The 16,592-nt window shown below is 37.8% G+C and overlaps 1 protein-coding gene across 7 annotated transcripts in view; it reads right to left on the minus strand.

The window, feature by feature from the left end:
- GRIA4 (glutamate ionotropic receptor AMPA type subunit 4) overlaps positions 1-16,592 on the minus strand; it is a 689,633-nt gene that overhangs the window by 360,111 nt on the left and 312,930 nt on the right. The gene's annotated exons all lie outside the window — the stretch shown is intronic.

The raw sequence follows: 16,592 nt of genomic DNA on the forward strand, positions 1-16,592 counted from the left end.
CGAAATTTCTTATTTACAATGAACCGTCAATATACTCCTATTTAATAAATAGAAATAGACTATTGTAAAGACAATAACCACCAGTCTTCCATGGTTGCTCAGAGGTTAGAGCATCTGCCTGCAATGCAGGAGGCCTGGCTTCAATCCCTGGGTTGGGAAGATCCCCTGGAGAAGGGAATGGCAACCCACTCCAGTATTCTTGCCTGGAAAATCCCGTGGACAGAGGACAGAGGCTACAGTCCACGGGGTAGCAAAGAGTTGGACACGACTGAGCAACTTCAATTTCAGTTTCAAAGACAGTATATTTTCATTGTTAATGCTAATAAAACAAAAACAGAACTAGGGATAAAACCCCAAACTAGGGATACTGTCAATTCACCTTTTTATTTTACTACAAACTGTATTTAAACAACATTTTAAAATATCAAACTTATATGATACATGATATCAATATTACTTGCGTAATTCTCCCACTCTGTTTTTGTTTTTGAACTTCAAGAACAGCTTAATGAACAGAATTCTTCACCTCTTACAGCCTGTCTTATGTTGCTTACAAAACGTTTCCTTGGTCTTAGATTTCTCTAAACTCCATGACTATAGGACAACATTATAGTTTTTGTATTCTTCAAGGTATAGGGGGTCTAATAAAGCTCTACATAAACAATGGGACTTCATGTACTATTGGGGAAAGATAATCACTATTGCTTATTCACTATATCTGCTCAAATTTACATTATAAAGTATTATATAATCATTTATGAATTACTTTGACTATAGTCTACTAGAGCCAAATGCTTTTTGACTCTTTATGCAGAGAAAAAAGATGGATTTTGAACAGTTCTGAAACTGTCTTTGGTCTGGACTACTAGATTAGAGACTCTGTTTTTTCACCAGAATGGAATGAATGAAAATCACTGTAATGTTTAAAACATACACTAAGGAAAGGAATGCTTTTCACCTCTGTTTTCTGAGGAGAATCTGGGGAGTTGGAGAACAATGCCTCCATTTCCATGGTGGTGAGTACTGGCTTTGGTAACTTTCCTTTATCTATTCTCTGAAGGAGATTTCTCTCTTTGAGTGAGGGAGTCCATTTTTCTTTTCTGAAAGTCCAGGATGTACCTTAACAGCATGTTTACAGCCTAGTTCATGGTGAAATTGCTAGTGATTCAATTAAAACCACTGTTCTGTAGCTTAAATATTTAAAGAGAGCTGCTCCTGCAGAGTAATGGTCACATTACATTTAAGCTTACCTTACAAAAAATCAAAAAAGCTTCATTTAATAAAAGACCTTGGCTATGGAGCAAGATTTTTTCCCCACACTGAATTACAAGAGAAAGATTAATATATACTATATCTTATTTATAATTTAATCACCAGAATCTATCACAGTACATGATACAACACCAGCACCTGCAAATTCTTGGTTAAATGAATGAATTAGTAAATTAATTTGTATAATTAATCCAATCTTGAATTCTGTTTAGTATGCTTTCATCTAAAAAAGTCTCATAAGGAGATAGTAAAGCATTATAAAGATAAATGTTTCATAAATCAATAATATATTGAGAAGTAAAATGTACACTGCTTAATGATTAGATTTTGAAATTTGTTATAATGAATGAACCTAAAGAAGAAAAAATTATGCTTCACTTTCATCATGACTTGTGATAAACCACTGTAATAGTAGATGCAACTCAATGACATGATCTTAAGTGTTGTAACAAGGTCATTAATATTTTAAAAAAGCATTTTAACAAACTGCTGATTAATAACACACATTTTATTCTAGGCTTGAACATCTTTACCCTAGGCAATTGTTACCATTAGCAAGAGTTCTCCAATATTTTCATGTTTCAATTATTTGATTTTAGTACTAGATTAAAAGACAGAATACAGAAGGTGAGAGATTAGCCAGATGTTAGTTAAGTATGGAACACATGACTTTTTGACATAACTGTAAAGATGTGAGCATAATTTGATTATATATATTGTAAATTTCCTATGAAAGGACTATCATTTGAAAAAATATCAAAGGTCTAAGCTATATCAGCACATGCTTAGTTCATGCTTTATTAGAAATGTCTGAAGGTGATGGTTAGTTGCAACTTCCCAAGAAACAATTTATGTCTCTGTGGTACCTTATAAAAATAAATTAAATCACCCCTAATTAGTGTTTTATTTATTTATAATATCTTTTTTCATTCTATCCTCCCTGTAATATCTTACTTATTCTCCATTTTATATTGGAAACAACATTTATTGCCTTTCAGACTGATATAATTGATCAATATAATAGCAATAATTAACATATGCGCATTTTGCATATATGTGCAAACGACTTTCAATATGTATTGGTGAATTTCTACAGATTCTGAAATACATCCCATATCCACTGAATCAGAATCTCTATTGAGAACCACAACTATAGGCTATCCAATTAAGTGATGCTTAAGTTTTTTAAATAATTTTTTCCTTGCAAAAGTAGTTACATTTTAAGAACTCTTTTCTTTTTAATGGGATTTCGATACCTCAGTTGGTAAAGAATCCGCCTGCAGTGAAGGAGACCTGGGTTTGATCCCTGGGTGTGGGAAGATTCCCTGGAGAAGGGAAACGCTACCCACTCCAGTATTCTGGCCAGGAGAATTCCAAGGACTGTTTAGTCTATGATATTGGAAACAGTCAGACACCACTGAGCGATTTTCACTTTCACTTTCTTTTTAACAACACAAATCTGATTTATGCCAGCAAAAGGAGTATGGCTAAATCTTTGATTGGAAGAAATACTTGTAAAGTTTAAAGTTTGCATGACTTAAAAATGGAAAATTGGTACTTTTTTGGTGATACAATGGAAAAGATGATTTGTACAAAAAATCACAAAATTTCAAGATGTCTAAGCCAATATCCACTATTTATTAAATAGATCTCATTTACTAAATATATCTAAGCACATACTGATTGAGTGCAAATACATATCCAGTACTGTGCTAATAATCAGGGTTACAAAGATGAACAAGTGGGAGCAGACTCCTGTACTCATGCCATTTAAACTATGAAAAGCTCATATTCAATAATTAATATTGAAATAATTATTTTAATAACATAATTAAATTTTAATAGCTATCTGTCTAGTCTGTATGCAAATTGTAAAAATGTGATGTCTAACAGACTACAGAAAATGCTTCTTTTGTCTTCCAAAGTAAATGTCTTACAAATTAAATCTGATTAGTCATTCAGTCATATCTGACTCTTTATGACCTGATGGACTGTAGCCTGCCAGGCTCCTCCACCGATGAAGTTCTCTAGGCAAGAATACTGGAGTTGGTTATCACTCCCTTCTCCAGGGAATCTGCCCAACCCAGGGATTGAACATGGATCTCTTTCTTGCAAGCAGATTCTTTGCCGTTTGAGCCAGCAAGGAAGCCCAATTACAAGGTAACTAAATTATACTACAATTAATTTGGTAAACCAACATAGGGATAAATTTATGGGATAATGTTAAATAATACTAATTATGAAAACTATAACTTATGTAATATTTATGATGATTCAAACATTGTTCTAAGCTTTTTCATAGATGCACTCAATCTTTCAAAATAACTATATAGGGAAGGTAGTATTATTGTCTCCATTTGACATGTTGAGGTGAGGAACAGAGAGATAAGCAACCTAAAGTCACATAATATAGGAGGAAAAATCAGGATGTAAACCCAGGTAGACTGGCATTGAAGATGATTATGCTCTAATAATTTTGCTACATCTAAATCCATATGTAAATGATTAATGTATTACAATGCAACTTCACAAAACTGAGTAAGGTGAAGCTAAATACTGGTGTATAAGATTTTTTTTTCTCTTTTATACACACATACACAAACCAAGAAGCTATTTTATGTTTTCTTATTTCAAAGCTTTTCATGTTTTGAATGGCACAATTGAGAAATATTTTAATACTATGCCAGAATAAAAGGTAACCAGTATAATTTTGGAATTGCAACTGTCAGGAAGAAACATATGGTTGATAAAGGAAGCTTTGCAACATTTCTGATGAACAGCTGTTCTAGTTGATTGAATTCTTCCTTAGATTGACTGTTGTTGAGTCTTTATATTTCTGCACTGGTATTATGCATCCTCTGAAAGGAATTCAGAATTATGCAAATGAGTGGGAAAAGATCTATCTCTGTGCAGTTGGATAATTCCCAGTATAACAGCTGTGTGAGGCTAAGACTGAAAGTGACTCTAGAAACGAGAAGATTGCGGGGCTTTGTGTTCTCTTAATTTTGGTTTTAAACTTTCCCAAATGTTTGAGAACTACACACAGTAAATTGTTTCAGATTAGATTAGCTCAAAATGCCTTTAATCCATGGTAATGATACAATTAATACATATATTTTCTGTTCTTCACTGGAAACAATAAAGAACTATAGTAAAAAACATTTATCCTTGAATTATTTTACTTTTGTTTTTCAAGGACAACCTGGCATTATAAGAGCTTCCCTGGTGACTCAGACAGTAAAGAATCTGCTTGCAATGCAGGAAACCTGGGTTTGATCCCTGGGTTGGGAAGATCCCGTGGAGAAGGGAATGGCAACCCACTCCAGTGTTTTTGCCTGGAGAGTTCCATGGACAGAGTATGGAGTCACAAAGAGTTGGACATGACTGAGCAATGTAATACTTTTACTTTGGCATTAAAAAGGTAAAACCACTGAATTTAGTGTCAGAATATCTCATTTTCATGCTAAATTGAGTTAAGTGGGAGCAACCTTTATTAAACAGCTATTATGGGCCTGGTATTAATTTGAGTACCAATACAACTTTGCATTTATTATTTCACTCTATCTTCAGCCCTATCAGAGGATTGGAAAGTCTGATAAGCAGCCAGAAAATGCTGAAGCCAGAATCTAAACCCGAGCCAGTTCTGTTTGAATCCAAAGCCCTTGACCTTTCCATAGCACACGAATATTTCTCTTCCTTTATGAAGTCATGTTGGGCTTTTGTTGATGAGAAGTGGGCAGTTCCTTGGTGTGATCTGAGACGGACACAAAGATCTACTCAAAACAGTGCCTAATCTTCATCCTGCCACTTATCCATTTGATTCAGTCTTGAATTTAAGGTAGTGTTTCTCAAACTTGGGAAATCACAGACCCGAAAGACTATCTTCAGACCTCTCAGGGTCTATGAATGCTAATGTGAAAAACATCACCTTAAAAGCTAAGCCCTGTATCTTTGCTTTATTGTTTGATTCCATGTAATGGGGGCTTCCCTGATAGCTCAACTGGTAAAGAGTTGGCCTGCAATGCAGAAGACCCAGTTGGATTCCTGGGTGGGCAAGATCCCCCAGAGAAGGGATAGGCTACCCACTACAGTATTCTTAGGCTTCCCTGGTGGCTCAGATGGTAAAGAATGCACCTGCAATGTAGGAGACCTGGCTTCGATCTCTGGTTTGGAAAGATAGAGAGTAAAAATTCACACATTTATAGAAAAACTGAAATCACACACCCCTTAGTTATAAAGGATATTCAATAACCCTTCTGTGGTTATTATCACTAAAACAAAAGCATATGCTTAAAGAGTCTCAAAACTTGAAAATATCTTAGTATGAAAACTTTGGGTTGTGAGAATTTGTTTCTAAGAAACTATGTTAACATCAAACACATATCTTGGTAGAATGCATTTTTACTCAGAATCATTCATTAAAAAGTTAATGCTGATGAATTTGTGAGATTAATTAGTAATTATCTAGAAATATCCTGAGGGAATGAGGCAAAAGCCAGATAAGTTTCCTGGTGGGAAAAGGTCTAAACTGCATAGGTCAAGGGTTATTGATACTACAACTGATAGAGAACTTAGTCCCAGGCCAGATACACTATGTGTGACCTGATTATAAGTCGTGCTAAATTCAGTGAGGGGAATAGTTTGCAAGCTTATCTTTATGCTTTAGAAAACATATTGAGTTTTTCTTAGGCATCATCTCCTGCTTCTGCTTCAGATTTGTTTATTTTACAATTAACAAAAGTCTACCCTCTCCTCTGAATCTTTAAGCAAACATTACTCAAAAAGCATAATACCTTTTGCTGATTGCAAAATAAATCTGCAGTGTAGAAATAAATGCTTCTCTTTTGGGAGGTAGGAAGACATTCTTTTTCCAACTATTTTTTTCTAGGTTATTGTGTATAATTTACTCTTGGGTTCACTGAAACTTCAAAAGTAAACATCTTTAGGATTTTCTATGTATAGTATCAGGCTTCCCTTGTGGCTCAGGTGGTAAAAAAAAATCTGCCTGCAATGCAGGAGACCCAGGTTTGATCCCAGGGTTGAGAAGATCCCCTGGAAAAGGGAATGACTACCCACTCCAGTATTCTTTCCTGGAGAATTACATGGACAGAAGAGCCTGGTTGCCTACAGTCCATGGGGTTTCAGAGTTGTACACGACTGAGTGACTAACACTTTCATATGTATAATAATATCATGTCATTTGCAAATAGTGACAGTTTTATTTCTATTTCCCCAGTTTTGATTACTTTTATTTCTTTTACTTTTCTAATTGCTGTGGCTAGGACTTCCAAAACTATGTTGAATAAAAGTGGAGAGAATGGACATCCTTGTCTTTTTCCTGATCTCAGAGGAAATGCTTTCATCTTTTCACCATTGAGTATGATGTTAGCTGTGGGTATGTCGTATGTTCCCTCTGTTCCCACTTTCTGGAGAGTTATTTCAGAAAGAAAGTTATTTCTGGAGAGTCACAAATTATTTCTGAATTTTATCAAAAGTTTTTTCTGCATGTATTGAAATGTTTTTTATTCTTCAATTTGGTAATGTGGTGTATCACACTGATTGGTTTGCAGATAATGAGAAATCCTTGCCTACCTGGGATTAAATCTCACTTGATCATGGTATATGATCTTTTAATGTCTTTTTGGACACAGATTGCTGGTATTTTATTAATGGTTTTTGAATCTATGTTTATCTGGGATATTGGCTGTAATTTTCTTCCTTTATAGTATCTGGATCTGGTTTTGTTATCAGGGTGATGTTGACTTCATTGAATGAATTCAAAATTGTTCCATCCTCTGCATTTTTTTTTTTTTTTTTTGAATAGGTTCAAAAGAATATGTGTTAACTCTTCTCTAAGTGTTTGTTAGAATTTGCCTGTGGAACCACCTGGTCCTAAACTTTTGATTTTTGAGAGTTTTTAAATTACAAATTCAGTTAATATTTATAATCAGTCTGTTCATATTTTCTATTTCTTCCTGGCTTAGTTCAGTGCAGCCGTTTAGTTGTGTCTGACTCTTTACAACCTCATGGACTGCAGCACACCAGGCTTCCCTGTCCATCACCAATTCCTGGAGCTTGCTCAAACTCATGCCCATAGAGTCAGTGATGCCATTCAACCATCTCATCCTCTGTCTTCCCCTTCTCCTCCTGCCTTCAATCTTTCCCAGAATAAGGGTCTTTTCCAGTGAGTTGGCTCTCTGCATCAAGTGGCCAAAGTATTGGGGTTTCAGCTTCAGCATCAGTACTTCCAATGAATATTCAGGACTGATTTCCTTTAGGATTGACTGGTTTGTTATCCTTGCCATCCAAGGAACTCTCAAGAGTCTTCTCCAACATGAGTTCAAAAGCATCAGTTATTTGGCCCTCAGCTTTCTTTATAGTCCTACTCTCATATCCATACATGACTACTGGGAAAACCATAGCTTTGACTAGATGGACCTTTGTCTGTAAAGTAATGTCTCGGCTTTCTAATATGCTGTCTAGGTTGTCAGCTTTTCTTCCAAGGAGGAAGCATATTTTCATTTCGTGGATGCAGTCACCATCTGCAGTGATTTTGGAGCCCCCCAAAATAAAGTCTGTCACTGTTTTCATTGTTTCCCCATCTATTTGCCATGAAGTGATGGGACCAGATGCCACGATCTTTGTTTTTTGAATGTTGAGTTTTAAGCCAGCTTTTTCACTTTTCTCTTTCACTTTCATCAAGAGGCTCTTTAGTTCCTCTTCACTTTCTGCCATAAGGGTGGTGACATCTGCATTCTGCTGCAGCTTCTAAGTCGCGTCAGTTGTGTCTGACTCTGTGCGACCCCATAGACGGCAGCCCACCAGGCTCCTCTGTCCCTGAGATTCTCCAGGCAAGGGTACTGGAGTGGGTCACAAGTGCCTTCTCTGGACATCTGCATATCTGAAGTTCTTGATATTTCTCCTGGCAATCTTGATTCTAGTTTGTGTTACATTCAGCCTGGAATTTCGCATGATGTACTCTGCATAAAAGTTAAATAAGCAGGGTGACAGTATACAACCTTGACATGTTCCTTTCCCAATTTAGAATCAGTCTTTTGTTCCATGTCCAGTTCTGTTGATTCTTGACCTGCATACATATTTCTCAGGAGACAGAGGAGGTGATCTGATAGTCCCATCTTGAAGAATTTACCACAGTTTGTTGTAATCTGCACAATCAAAGATTTTGGCATAATCAGTTAGACAGATGTTTTTCTGCAATTCTCTTGCCTTGTATATGATCCACCAGATATTGACAATCTGATCTTTGGTTCCTCTGCCTTTTTGAAATTCATCTTGAACATCAGTAAGTTCTCAGTTCACATACTGTCGAAGTCTGACTTGGAGAATTTTAAGCATCACTTTGCTAGTGTGTGAGATATGTGCAATTGTGCTGTAGTTTGAACAATCTTTGGCATTGCCCTTCTTTGGGATTGGAATGAAAACTGACATTTTCCTGTCCTGTGGCCATTGCTGAATTTTCCAAATTTTCTGGCATATTAAGTGCAGCACTTTCACAGCATCATCTTTCAGGATTTGAAATAGCTCAACTGGAATTCCATCACCTCCACTAGCTTTGTTCATAGTGATGCTTCCTAAGGCCCACTTGACTTTGCATTGCAGGATGTCTGACTCTCAGTGAGTGATCATGCCATAGTCATACAAATGAGCAATATACACTTTAAAATGCATGTGTATTAAAAATAAAGGTTAAAGAGAGTTCCCCAGAAAAGAAATTCATATAATATAATAAAAAGTATTCAACCTTAAAAAAAGTGAATGGAAGTTGCATTCCATTATTGCCTAGGTGAATATTCCAGGATTATTGCCTAGGTGATGGGAGATTATCAGTGGTTTCTAAAAGAACTCTGAGTTGAATTGATCCTACCTATAAATAGAAAGAGTGAACACTCAAGATGGCAGAGTAGATGGACTTTTGCTAATCTTCTCCTGTGATTGCACCAAAATTGCAACTAGCTGCTGAACAACCATCAATGGGAGAGTGTTGGATCCCACCAGAAATTATACTCCCTGTCTAAGGGTAAAGGGAAAGACACAACAACATGGTAGGAGGGGTGCAATCACATTTAAGATCAAATCTTATACTGCCAGAGATGCTTGGAGGGAACAAACAAAATCTTGTGTGCACTAGAACAAAGGAAAGGAACAGTGATCCTCACAAAGACTGAGCCAGACCTGCCTGTGAGTATTTGAGGGTCTCCTGCAGAGGCAAAGGTCAGCAGTGTCCTGCCACAGGGACAAGGATCTGGCAGCAACAGTCCTGAGAGTCTCAGTGTGTGGCATAAGTCCTCTTGGAGGAGGTCACCATTAGCCCCACTATAGAGTCACCAAGCAGGTGACCCACAAACAGGACAACAATTGCAAGGAAGAAGTTCCATACTGTTGTGAAAGTTCTAGTGCCCACAACAAATTCTCCAACCTGGGGATCCAGCAAAGGGACTGAGAAGCCCCAAGGAATTTGACTTTGAAGGCCAGTGGGTTTTAATTACAGAACTTCCACAGGACTGGGAAGTTCTTGGAGGGCATAAACAAAACCTTGTGTGCACCAGGGCCCAGGAGAAAGGAGCAGTGACCCCACCAGAGACTGAGCTAGACTTGCCTGTGAGTGTTCTGGAGTGTCCTGGTGGAGGTGTGGGTCAACAGTGGCCTGTTGCAGGGCCAGGGACACTGACTATAGCAGTTCTGGTGTTAGTGGAAGCATGCTGACTGAAACCACTCGCCCTGGCCAGGCAGGCACCATTGTAACATTTTGCATTGTTTTATGATAAGAGGTCCTGGTAAGGAACACAAAACTAATAAACCACCACCAACTGGAAGAGTTCAGGAAAGGTCAAAAGGAGACATCAATTGTCCAACCACTTCCAAGAATCCTTCTCACTAGCATCCATTGTGGATAAGCAATGTGTGTGCCACCAGGAAAGACTCTGAGTCAGAATGATTGGCCAAAGACAACACAGAAACTAATCCCATCACCATAAAAGTGAGCCATGTGGTAGAGCATTTATCCTGGATTCCCTTACCTTACTGTTCTCTGCCCACCTTTCCAATAATCTCTTGCTTTGTCAGCACATGTGTCTCCTCGAACAATCCATTACTGAGGGTTAGACAAGAGCCCGCTTTCAGGCCCTGAAAGGGGTCCCCCTTCCTGCGACAATGGGAATCATGATATGCTGTCTTAAATCCTTTTGGAGGAGGTTGTCATTAACCCTACAATAGTTTGAGCTCAAAGCAAACTACAGGGAAGGAATACAGACCCACACATCAGCATAAAATTGGATTAAAGATTTACTGAGTACGGCCAGAGCAAGACCCAGTTTTCTCCACAGCCAGTCCTTCATATCAGGAAGACTTCACAAGTCTCTTATCTTCATGCATCAGAGTGCAGACAGAATGAAAACCACAACCACAGATAACTAATCAAACTGACCACATGGATAGCTCAATGAAACTATGAGCCATGCTGTGCAGGACCAACCAAGATGGACTGGTCGTGATGGAGCATTCTGACAAAACATGGTTCACAGGAGAAGGGATTCAGCATACTTGTCTTGAGAACCACATAAACAGTATGAAAAAAACAAAAAGGTATGACACTGAAAGATAAACTCACAGTTCAGTAGGTACCAATATGCTACTGGAGAAGAGCAGAGAAATAGCTTCAGAAGAAATGAAGAAGCTAAGTGAAAGCTGAAATGACACCTAGTAGTTGGTGTGTCTGGTGGTGAAAATAGAGTCTGATGCTGTAAGGAAAAATACTGCAAAGGAATCTAGAATGGTAGGTCCACGAATCAAGGTAAATTGGAAGTGGTCAAGCAGGAGATGGCAAGAGTGAACATCGACATTTTAGGAATCAGTAAAATGAAATGGATGGGAAGGGGCAAATATAATTCAGATGAAACTATATTTCATCTACTACTTTGGTCTAGAATCCTTTAGAAGAAATTAAGCTGCCCTCAAAGCCAACAAAAGAGTCCAAAATACAGTCCTTGGGTGCAGTCTGAAAAATGACAGCATGATCTCAGTTTGTTTTCAAGGCACACCATTCAACATCAAAGTAATCCAAATCTATGTCCCAACCACTAATGCCGAAGAAGCTGAAGTTGAATGGTTCTGTGAAGACCTACAAGTCCTTCTAGAACTAACACACACACACACACACACACACACACACACACACACACACGAAAAAAGATGTACTTTTCATCACGGGGAGGGGAATGCAAAAGTAGGAAGGCAAGAGATATCTAGAGTAATAGGCAAGTAAACCTAAGAGTAAAACATGAAGCAGAGCAAAGACTAACAGAGTTTTGCCAAAAGAGTCCACTGGTCATAGCAAAAACCCTCTTCTAACTACACAAGAAATGACTCTACACATGGATGTCACCAGATGGTCAAAACTGAAATCAGACTGATTATATTCTTTGCAGCCAAAGATGGAGAATCAGCAAAAACAACACTGTAAGCTGACTGTGGCTCAGAATATGATGATCTCCTTATTGCAAAATTCAGACTTAAAATGAAAAAAAAGTAGGGAAAACCACTAGGCCATTCAGGTATGACCTAAATCAAATACCTCACAATTATACAGTGGAAGTAATAAATATATTCAAGGGATTAGATCTGATAGAATACCTGAAGAACCATAGATGGAGGTTTGTACAGGAGGCAGTGATCAAAACCACCCACAAGAAAAAGAAATGCAAAAAAGGAAAAATGGCTGTCTGAGGCGGCCTTACAAATAGCTGAGAATAGAAGAGAAGAAAAAGGCAAAGGAGAAAAGAAAAGATATACCCGTCTGAATGTAGAGTTCCAAAGACTAACAAGGAAAGATAAGGAAGCCCTCCTAAGTGAGCAATGCAAAGGAATAGAGGAAAATAACAGAATGGGAAAGACTAGAGATTTCTTTAAGTAAATTAAACATACCAAGGGAACATTTCATGAAAGGATTGGCAGAGTAAAGGACAGAAATGGCAGGGACGGAACAGAAGCAGAGATAGTAAGAAGAAGTGGCAAAAATACACAGAAGAGCTATACAAGAAAGATCTTAAAGACTAGCATAACACAATGTTGTTGGTCACTAACCTAGAGCTAGACATCCTGGAGTATTGTGAAATCAAGTGGACCTTAGGAAGCAACCCTATGGACAAAGCTAGTGGAGATAATGGAATTCTAGTTGAGATATTTCAAATCCTAAAAGATGATTCTATTAAAGTGCTGCACTCAATATGCCAACAAATTTAGAAAACTCAGCAGTGGCCACAGGACTGGAAAAAGTCAGTTTTCATTCCAATCCTAAAGAAAGGCAATGCTAAAGAATGTTCAAACAATTTCACTCCTTTCGCATGCTAGCAAGGTAATGCTCAAAATTCTCCAAGCTAGGATTCAACAGTACTTGAACCAAGACTTCCAGATGTACACGCTGGATTTAGAGAGAGCAAAGGAACCAGAGATCAAGTTACCAACATCAACTGGATCATAAAAAAAGCAAGATAATTTGAGAAAAAAAAATTACTTCTGCTTCATTGACTATGGGAAAGCCTTTGACTATGTGCATCACAACAAACTGTGGAAACTTTTTTAAAAGATGGGAATATGAGGCCACCTTTTCTGCCTCCTGAGAAACCTGTATGCAGGTTAAGAAGCAACAATTAGAATTGGACATGGAACAATGGACTGGTTCCAAATTAGGAAAGCAGTATGTCAAGGTGGTATATTGTCACCCTTCTTATTTAACTTATATGCATAATACATTATGCAAAATGTCAAGGTAGATGAATCTCAAACTGAGATCAAGATTGCCAGGAGAAATATCAATAACTTCAGATATGCAGATGAGAGTCAGTTCCTAGGCAGGTTGATAAGAAGTCCGGGTGTCCCCAAGGAGAGAGGGGTCAGGAATTCTCAAGGAGGAAAGAACAAACTTTTTTTTTTTTTGGTCTACATTCCTTCAGTTCAGTTCAGTTCAGTTCAGTACAGTTGCTCAGTCGTGTCCGACTCCTTAGTCTTAGTCAATTACACAACTCAGTCTAAACTCTGTACTAGGGATTCTACAACAACAATGTATCCTGCTTGAGGACAGTTTCTTCTTCCTGAAAACCTTATGAGTAATCCTGGTATCTTAGAATGTAAATTGTGGGAGTGGGTCTGGTAATATTTTTACAACTTCCAGGCATTCTTTGGATTCATTGTAATAACTAATTAAAAGATATATAACTCCATTGCTAACACTAGCAAGGGGGTACTCTTTCTGCCCCCTTCTGATAACTATATCAGAAACTTTCTCTATCCCTTTTATACTTTAATAAAACTCTATTACACAAAAGCTCTGAGAGATCAAGCCTCATTTCTGGCCCTGGATTGAATTCTTCTCCTCTGGAGGCCAAGAATCCCAGTGTCTTTCATGGTTCAGCAACAACGTTTCACAGATGACACAACCCAGATGGCAGAAAGTGAAAAGGAATTAAAGAGCCTCTTGATAAAGGTAAAAGAGGAGAGATAACAGGCTGGCTTAAAACTTAGCTTTCAAAAACCTAAGATCATGGCATCCAGTACAATCACTTTTGTCAAATAAATGAGGAAACAGTGGAAATAGACACTTTATTTTCTTGGGCTGAAAATCACTGTGGATGATGACTGAAGCCATGAAATTAAAAGACAATTGCTCCTTGGAAATGAAAGCTATGAAAAACCTAGACAGCATTTTTGAAGGTAGTTGTTGTAGTTCCGTTGGTCAGGCATGTCCAACTATTTGAGACCTATGGGCTGCAGCACACCAGGCTTCCCTGTCCTTCACCATCTCCCAGAGCTTGCTCAAACTCATATCCACTGAGTCAGTGATGCCATTCAACCGTCTCATCCTCTGTTTTCCCTTTCTCCTCCTGCCTTCAATCTTTCTCAGCATGAAGGTCTTTTCCAATGAATCAGCTCTTCACAACAGGTAGTCAGAGTATTGGAGCTTCAGCTTCAACATCAGTACTTCCAGTGAATATTCAGTGTTGTTTCCTTTACGATTGACTGGTTTGATTTCTTTGCTGTCCAAGAGACCCTCAAGAGTCTTCTCCAGCACCACAGTTCAAAGGCATCGGTTCTTCAGTGTTCAGCCTTTTTTACTGTCCAGCTCTCACATCTGTACATGACTACTATAAAAATCATAGCTTTGGATCTTTGTAGGCAAGGTCATGTCTCTGCTTTTTAATATGCTGTCAAGGTTTGTCATTGCTTTTCTTCCAAGAAAAGTGCATATTGTTGTAACGAACAGTATTACATAGGAACCTGGAATGTTAGGTCCATAAATCAAGTTAAATTGGATGTGATCAAACAGGATATGGCAAGAGCGAACATCAACAGTTCAGGAATCAGTGAACAAAAATAGACAGGAATGGGAAAATTTAATTTCAGATGACCATTATATCTACTACTGTTGGCAGGAATCCCTTAGAATAAGTGTAGCAGCCCTTATAGTCAACAAACAGTCCAAAGTGCAGTACTAGTGGGCAGTCTCAAAAATTATAGAATAATTCTGGTTTGTTTCCAAGGCAAAACATTCAACATCACAGTAATCCTAGTCTATACCCCAACCACTAATGCCGAAGAAGCTACAGTTGAATGGTCCTATGAAAACCTACAAGATCTTCTAGAACTAACACCAAAAAAAGATGCCATTTTCGTTATAGAGACCCAGAATGCAGTAGTAGGAACTCAACATATACCTATAGTATCAGACAAGTTTGACCTTGGAGTACAAAATGAATGAGGAGAAAGACTACCAGACTTTTGCTAAGGGAATGTACTGGTCATAGTATCCCCTTCTTCCAACAACACAAGAGACAACTCTACACATGGACATCACCATGTGGTCAATACTAAAATCAGACTGGTTATATTCTTTTTTAGCTGAAGATGGAGTAGCTCTATACAGTCAGCAGAAACAAGACCAGGAGCTGACTGTGGCTCAGTTCATGGACTACTTATTGCAGAGACATTACTTTTCCTGTAAAGGTCCTTATAGTCAAAGATATGGTTTTTCCAGTAGTCACTTATGGATGTGAGAGTTGGATGATAAAAAAAGCTGAGTGCCAAAGAATTGATGCTTTCAAACTGTGGTGCTGGAGAAGACTCCTGAGAGTCCCTTGGACTGCAAGGAGATCAAGCCAGTCAGTCCTAAAGGAAATCAACCCTGAATATTCATTGGAAAGATTGATGCTGAAGCTGCAGCTCCAATACTTTGGCCACCTGATGCGAAGAGCTAACTCATTGGAAAAGATCCTGATACTGGGAGGGATTGGGGGGCAGGAGGAGAAGGGGACAACAGAGGATGGGATGGTAGGCTGGCATCACCGACTTGATGGACATGAGTTTGAATAAACCTTGGGAGATGGTGATGGACTGGGAAGCCTGGAGTTCTGTAGTCCATGGAGTTGCAAAGAGTTGGGCACAACTCAGTGACTGAGTAACAATAAATTGAGAGTACCAATGAGTAAACAGTGCTTCTTTTCTGTAGGTTCTAATTTATATAGAAGCTTTAAGTTTTATTTCACATGAAGTATGAGATAATCACCAATATAAAATGAAGTATCTTTGATTTAAAAAAAAGTCTCTGAATGGTGGAAGAAAAAAAGAACAGGAGTATGGATGATCAAATATAGGAGAAGAACTGGAGATCCAAAGCCATGTCCTTGTTGGAATCCAACACACTGAAGGCTTTGAAAGTGTGAGGGAAGGCTACACATGATGAAACTGCTGTAAGCAGACAGTAGGGTAGGTTTGATACATTTATCTTTTTGAGAACTAATCAGTGCTCTGTAATTCCATTATCCTAATGCATTTATTCTTTTAGGCAACTCCTTGTGTCAATCAATGCCCCATTGAAAATAGAGATTCCATTGTTTTCAAGTAACTGCTATCCATTTAAAATGCAAAGTCCATAAATGTTAGCTATTGAATATAAATGTGGATATTTGTCTTATTTGGATGACTTACTATGATCATAGAAATAGAGTATGAGCTCTGTACTCTGTAACATTGATGGGACTTTTAATGTTTTCCTTGATTCATGTCTAAAACATCCTCCCTTCTACTTAGTTATTTAAAGATTTTATTTGCATTCACTTGGTAAAACAAGAAGGTAATTTTTAAAAGGTGTGTGCATCTTTGCAAAAAATCTATATTTAGGGATTTCCACAAGGCATTAATGATCTCCTTTTCTGAACATATAATCTGTAAGATGGAATCCCTGAATTTATAATAAAATAACATTCAGTAATAGAAGCTAAAAGGCTTTTAAAAACATCAGGGAAACTTTA

This window comes from Bos grunniens, chromosome 15 (genome assembly GCF_055505025.1).
Source record: "Bos grunniens cultivar Pamir isolate PY7600 chromosome 15, Bosgru_T2T1.0, whole genome shotgun sequence".
In the NCBI taxonomy this organism is placed as follows: Eukaryota; Metazoa; Chordata; class Mammalia; order Artiodactyla; family Bovidae; genus Bos; species Bos grunniens.